Here is a 7,500-nt window from a genome sequence, read left to right on the forward strand (position 1 = left end):
TGTGTTAGTAGAGTAGAGCTGTGTTTGTAGAGTAGAGCTGTGTTTATAGAGTAGAGCTGTGTTTATAGAGTAGAGCTGTGTTAGTAGAGTAGAGCTGTGTTAGTAGAGTAGAGCTGTGTTTATAGAGTAGAGCTGTGTCTGTAGAGTAGAGCTGTGTTAGTAGAGTAGAGCTGTGTCTGTAGAGTAGAGCTGTGTTAGTAGAGTAGAGCTGTGTTAGTAGAGTAGAGCTGTGTTAGTAGAGTAGAGCTGTGTTTATAGAGTAGAGCTGTGTCTGTAGAGTAGAGCTGTGTTAGTAGAGTAGAGCTGTGTTAGTAGAGTAGAGCTGTGTCTAGTAGAGTAGAGCTGTGTTAGTAGAGTAGAGCTGCAGTTAGTAGAGTAGAGCTGTGTTAGCAGAGTAGAGCTGTGTTAGTAGAGCAGAGCTGTGTTAGTAGAGTAGAGCTGTGTTAGAGTAGAGCTGTGTTAGTAGAGTAGAGCTGTGTTAGTAGAGTAGAGCTGTGTTAGAGCAGAGCCGTGTTAGAGCTGTGTTAGTAGAGCAGAGCTGTGTTAGTAGAGTAGAGCTGTGTTAGTAGAGCAGAGCTGTGTTAGTAGAGCTGTGTTAGTAGAGCAGAGCTGTGTTAGTAGAGTAGAGCTGTGTTAGTAGAGTAGAGCTGTGTTTATAGAGTAGAGCTGTGTTAGTAGAGAGAGCTGTGTTAGTAGAGCAGAGCTGTGTTAGTAGAGCAGAGCTGTGTTAGTAGAGTAGAGCTGTGTTATAGAGCAGAGCTGTGTTAGTAGAGTAGAGCTGTGTTAGTAGAGTAGAGCTGTGTTAGTAGAGTAGAGCTGTGTTAGTAGAGTAGAGCTGTATTAGTAGAGTAGAGCTGTGTTAGTAGAGTAGAGCTGTGTTAGTAGAGTAGAGCTGTGTTAGTAGAGTAGAGCTGTGTTAGTAGAGTAGAGCTGTGTTAGTAGAGCAGAGCTGGGTTAGTAGAGTAGAGCTGTGTAGTAGAGTAGAGCTGTGTTAGTAGAGTAGAGCTGTAGAGTAGAGCTGAGTTAGTAGAGAGCAGAGCTGTGTTAGTAGAGTAGAGCTGTGTTAGTAGAGTAGAGCTGTGTTAGTAGAGTAGAGCTGTGTTTATAGAGTAGAGCTGTGTTAGTAGAGTAGAGCTGTGTGTTAGCAGAGCTGTGTTAGTAGAGTAGAGCTGTGTTAGTAGAGTAGAGCTGTGTTTAGAGAGTAGAGCTGTGTCTGCAGAGTAGAGCTGTGTTAGTAGAGCAGAGCTGTGTTAGTAGAGTAGAGCTGTGTTAGTAGAGTAGAGCTGTGTTAGTAGAGTAGAGCTGTGTTAGTAGAGTAGAGCTGTGTTAGTAGAGTAGAGCTGTGTTAGTAGAGTAGAGCTGTGTTAGTAGAGTAGAGCTGTGTTAGTAGAGCTGTGTTAGTAGAGTAGAGCTGTGTTAGTAGAGTAGAGCTGTGTTAGTAGAGTAGAGCTGTGTTTATAGAGTAGAGCTGTGTTAGTAGAGTAGAGCTGTGTTAGTAGAGTAGAGCTGTGTTAGTAGAGTAGAGCTGTGTTAGTAGAGTAGAGCTGTGTTAGTAGAGTAGAGCTGTGTTAGTAGAGAGAGCTGAGCTGAGTAGAGCTAGAGAGTAGAGCTGTGTTAGTAGAGTAGAGCTGTGTTTGTAGAGTAGAGCTGTGTTAGTAGAGTAGAGCTGTGTTAGTAGAGTAGAGCTGTGTTAGTAGAGTAGAGCTGTGTTTGTAGAGTAGAGCTGTGTTAGTAGAGTAGAGCTGTGTTAGTAGAGTAGAGCTGTGTTAGTAGAGTAGAGCTGTTAGTAGAGTAGAGCTGTGTTAGTAGAGTAGAGCTGTGTTAGTAGAGTAGAGCTGTGTTTATAGAGTAGAGCTGTGTTAGTAGAGTAGAGCTGTGTCTGTAGAGCAGAGCTGTGTTAGTAGAGAGAGCTGTGTTAGTAGAGCAGAGCTGTGTCAGTAGAGTAGAGCTGTGTTAGTAGAGTAGAGCTGTGTTAGTAGAGTAGAGCTGTGTTAGTAGAGCAGAGCTGTGTCAGTAGAGTAGAGCTGTGTTAGTAGAGCTGTGTCAGTAGAGTAGAGCTGTGTTAGTAGAGTAGAGCTGTGTTAGTAGAGTAGAGCTGTGTTAGTAGAGTAGAGCTGTGTTAGTAGAGTAGAGCTGTGTTAGTAGAGTAGAGCTGTGTTAGTAGAGAGTAGAGCTGTGTTAGTAGAGTAGAGCTGTGTTAGTAGAGTAGAGCTGTGTTAGTAGAGTAGAGCTGTGTTAGTAGAGTAGAGCTGTGTTAGTAGAGTAGAGCTGTGTTAGTAGAGTAGAGCTGTGTTAGTAGAGTAGAGCTGTGTTAGTAGAGTAGAGCTGTGTCAGTAGAGTAGAGCTGTGTTAGTAGAGTAGAGCTGTGTCAGTAGAGTAGAGCTGTGTTAGTAGAGTAGAGCTGTGTCAGTAGAGTAGAGCTGTGTTAGTAGAGCTGTGTTAGTAGAGCTGTGTTTATAGAGTAGAGCTGTGTTAGTAGAGTAGAGCTGTGTCAGTAGAGTAGAGCTGTTCGGTTCTTTAAGAATCTCCCCACCAAACGGGGCATCAGGAGAGGACACGTTGTTATGACTCGTTGTGGTTTTTATTTACACTGATTGTTTCTCCATATACAGTTGTTTAGTCCACAAATAGCAGGTTATAAACCTGTAGAAATAGAAAGGCTATGGTGGAAACAACAATATTAGCCACATACCTAATATACCATATTCTCAATAATATACAAATGTACATATATAGAATATAAAGTTTAATCTAGGCAGTTCTTAATATTATAAATATTATCATTGTACATAGTGTTTAAACTCAATGACTAAACAAAAGTACATATATCTAAACACAATAATGCACATCAATATCAATGTTACACATTAATCCAGTAACCCAAACCCACAGGGGTGTACGTTGGTCTAAAGTGAAAACAGTGAGTGTAGTTTTAGATAGCGACGCTGTGCACAGCAATCCATTACCAATGTAAATCAATTGACTACATTTCCCATCCAGCACTGCAACCAGGAAGTAGCTTGTGTGACAGTGAGATGCACCAATTTCAAACATTTACTGCAATATAGTCACGGATCCTATCGAGTCGACAGCGTTAAACATCAGACTGCACATAAGGTTTTATCAGCGTGACCAACGTAACAGTTATCAAGCAAACAAATCGCGCACATATACATCGGCAGCACAGCAGTAGCGCAACAGACAAACAAACTTAAACCGCAGCTCAACGTAGCGAAACAGCAGCTTACCGGTGGCGCATCTCTCCTGACGAGACGACGTGTCAGAATTAGTACTCGGTCCCGTTTATTGCCTATGCCCATTCATTTCTGTATTCTAACACATCGTCTTCTTCCTCTTTTGGGTTCTTACTGGTCCACGTTTCAACTCTTGACTGGCCCATACTTCAATCAGGTAAGTCCCTCCCACTTTTAACCTGTGTTACATCGCTGTTGAACACCCGTGACGTAGTGAACACTACAAGAGCTGTGTTAGTAGAGTAGAGCTGTGTTAGTAGAGTAGAGCTGTGTTAGTAGAGTAGAGCTGTGTTAGTAGAGTAGAGCTGTGTTAGTAGAGTAGAGCTGTGTTAGTAGAGTAGAGCTGTGTTAGTAGAGTAGAGCTGTGTTAGTAGAGTAGAGCTGTGTTGGTAGAGTTAGAGTAGAGCTGTGTTAGTAGAGTAGAGCTGTGTTAGTAGAGCAGAGCTGTGTTAGTAGAGTAGAGCTGTGTTAGTAGAGCTAGAGTAGAGCTGTGTTAGTAGAGTAGAGCTGTGTTAGTAGAGTAGAGCTGTGTTAGTAGAGTAGAGCTGTGTTAGTAGAGTAGAGCTGTGTAGAGTAGAGCTGTGTTAGTAGAGTAGAGCTGTGTCAGTAGAGTAGAGCTGTGTTAGTAGAGTAGAGCTGTGTTAGTAGAGTAGAGCTGTGTTAGTAGAGTAGAGCTGTGTTAGTAGAGTAGAGCTGTGTTAGTAGAGGAGCTGTGTTAGTAGAGTAGAGCTGTGTTAGTAGAGTAGAGCTGTGTTAGTAGAGTAGAGCTGTGTTAGTAGAGTAGAGCTGTGTTAGTAGAGCAGAGCTGTGTTAGAGTAGAGCTGTGTAGAGTAGAGCTGTGTTAGTAGAGTTAGCTGTGTTAGTAGAGTAGAGCTGTGTTAGTAGAGCAGAGCTGTGTTAGTAGAGTAGAGCTGTGTTAGTAGAGTAGAGCTGTTAGTAGAGCAGAGCTGTCTGTAGAGTAGAGCTGTGTTAAGAGTAGAGCTTTGTTAGTAGAGTAGAGCTGTCTGTAGAGTAGAGCTGTTTAGTAGATAGAGGTTATAAACCTGTGAGAAATAGAGCTATGTTAGTAGAACAATAGCTAATTACATAGAATATACCATATTCTCAATAATATAGCTGTGTACATATAGAATATAAAGTTTAATCTAGTAGAGTTCTTAATATTATAAATATTATCATTGTTACATAGTGTTTTAAACTCAATGACTAAACAAAAGTACATATATCTAAACACAATAGCTGCACATCAATATCAATGTTAACATTAATCCAGTAACCCAAACCCAGAGGGGTGTACGTTGGTCTAAAGTGAAAACAGTGAGTGTAGTTTTAGATAGCGACGCTGTGCACAGCAATCCATTAGCAATGTAAATCAATTGACTAGATTTCCCATCCAGCACTGCAACCAGGAAGTAGCTTGTAGAGACAGTGAGACGCACCAATTTCAAACATTTACTGCAATATAGTCACGGATCCTATCGAGTCGACAGCGTTAAACATCAGACTGCACATAAGGTTTTTATCAGCGTGACCAACGTAACAGTTATCAAGCAAAAGAGCTTGTTAGTAGAGCAGAGCTGCACAGCAGTAGAGCAGAGCTGTGTAGAGTAGAGCTGTGTTAGTAGAGTAGAGCAACAGCTGCAGAGGCGAGCTCTCCACCTTGACGTGTCAGAGTAGAGCTGTGTTATTGAGCAGAGCTGTGTTAGTAGAGTAAGAGCTGTGTAGAGTAGAGCTGTGTTTGCAGAGTTCAGCTGTGTTAGTAGAGTAGAGCTGTGTTAGTAGAGTAGAGCTGTGTTAGTAGAGTAGAGCTGTGTTAGTAGAGTAGAGCCGTGTTAGTAGAGTAGAGCTGTGTTAGTAGAGTAGAGCTGTGTTAGTAGAGTAGAGCTGTGTTAGTAGAGTAGAGCTGTGTTAGTAGAGTAGAGCTGTGTAGAGTAGAGCTGTGTTAGTAGAGTAGAGCTGTGTTAGTAGAGTAGAGCTGTGTTAGTAGAGTAGAGCTGTGTTAGTAGAGTAGAGCTGTGTAGAGTAGAGCTGTGTTAGTAGAGTAGAGCTGTGTTTGCAGAGTAGAGCTGTGTTTGCAGAGTAGAGCTGTGTTAGTAGAGTAGAGCTGTGTTAGTAGAGTAGAGCTGTGTAGAGTAGAGCTGTGTTTGCAGAGTAGAGCTGTGTTAGTAGAGTAGAGCTGTGTTAGTAGAGTAGAGCTGTGTTAGTAGAGTAGAGCTGTGTTAGTAGAGTAGAGCTGTGTAGAGTAGAGCTGTGTTTGCAGAGTAGAGCTGTGTTAGTAGAGTAGAGCTGTGTTAGTAGAGTAGAGCTGATAAGCAGGGGCTAGGAATGAGTTTAACATTGGGGGGGGACACATATCGGAAACCTGACAAATGGTTTGAACAGAAATATGTCATAAATGAACTACACTGCAAAACATTCACCAACCTACTTTATTCTACTAAAAAGATTAATTTGTAAAGATAAAGGAAAACACATTTTGAATGGCAGTAATTAACTGATACATATCAAATCAATTCTTTAATTGCAGGCCTAATCATCCAGTTTTGTAGATTAATAAATAGCATATTGATCCAAACTTTTCTGAATACATTTTCTTTTCTTAGTTGTATTTTAAGCCTCAATGAACAGACAAAGATACACGCAGAGGTTAAGTTGAAAGGCAAAAACAGCCTCAAGAATGTTAACATCGGGCATGAAAATGGGTCAGGGGTGAAAAAGTGTGAAAAAGAGGATCAGAAATTTAGAAAATTACAAAATTGCGTCTGGACTCCAATTATTCATAATACTGCGATGGTATTCTCTCCCTCGTTGCACCTAGCTACGGCCCGCCCCCCACTTGAAACCATCAGTTGCAAACACCTCTGACCCCAAAGTCTATCGGTTTTTAATTTTGGTCTATATGCAGTTAATGACCTGCATATTCCGCAAAGTTGAGGAAGAGAATACCATCGCAGTATTATGAATAATTGGAGCTCAGACGCAATTTTGTAATTTTCTCAATTTCTGATCCTCGGAATAAAAAACAGAAAATTGGAAAAACAGGTTAAAGATTCAATTTTTTAATTTGTCAAGGCGGAAAAAAAAGAAAAATTGGATATTTGAACCCATTTTTCTGTTTTTCCAAATGTCCGTTTGTGCTTAGAAAATAGAACTGATAAGCGTTACACAGACCTTACCCAATGTTTCTTTCCTAAACCCAACCATTTATTGTGTTCCTAGCGTGTTTTTGTCATTATTTTCCGTGTGTTTGTCACTGTTTTGTTACTAAAGCCTTTCCCTGTCTTCTTTACCTAAACCCAACCTTTTATTTTTATTTATTTTTTAACAAGCGTGTGACGTAGTTCTCGCGATAACGCCCAACGTGGTGGGAGTGTTTACATCAGCTGTATACAGCGTAGACACACACGTGGAGAGCTGGAAATGCGTACAATAACAATGACAACGCCATTTGGCTTTATGAAAGTGGCGTGTATGTTTACGCCAAGTCGTGATGTTGAGTTATTAATTCTGAAGGCGTCTGGCCTGTCTGTCTATACTGCTCCAAATACCACACTGGACTCCCTTGTGAAGTCATTTGGATGAAAGGTTCTCAAAATAATCAAAATACAAACAAACAGACACAGAGATTCCTGCCTTTATTAGAGATAATAATAGAGATTGCTGCCTTTATTAGAGATAATAATAGAGATTCCTGCCTTTATTAGAGATAATAATAGAGATTGCTGCCTTTAGAGATAATAATAGAGATTGCTGCCTTTATTAGAGATAATAATAGAGATTGCTGCCTTTATTAGAGATAATAATAGAGATTCCTGCCTTTAGAGATAATAATAGAGATTGCTGCCTTTATTAGAGATAATAGAGATTCCTGCCTTTATTAGAGATAACAATAGAGATTGCTGCCTTTATTAGAGATAATAGAGTTCCTGCCTTTATTAGAGATAACAATAGAGATTCCTGCCTTTATTAGAGATAACAATAGAGATTGCTGCCTTTATTAGAGATAATAGAGATTCCTGCCTTTATTAGAGATAACAATAGAGATTCCTGCCTTTATTAGAGATGACTATAGAGATTGCTGCCTTTATTAGAGATAATAGAGATTCCTGCCTTTATTAGAGATAACAATAGAGATTCCTACCTTTATTAGAGATAACAATAGAGATTCCTGCCTTTATTAGAGATAACAATAGAGATTGCTGCCTTTATTAGAGATAATAGAGATTCCTGCCTTTATTAGAGATAA

This window comes from Perca flavescens, chromosome 2 (genome assembly GCF_004354835.1).
Source record: "Perca flavescens isolate YP-PL-M2 chromosome 2, PFLA_1.0, whole genome shotgun sequence".
NCBI lineage: Eukaryota > Metazoa > Chordata > Actinopteri > Perciformes > Percidae > Perca > Perca flavescens.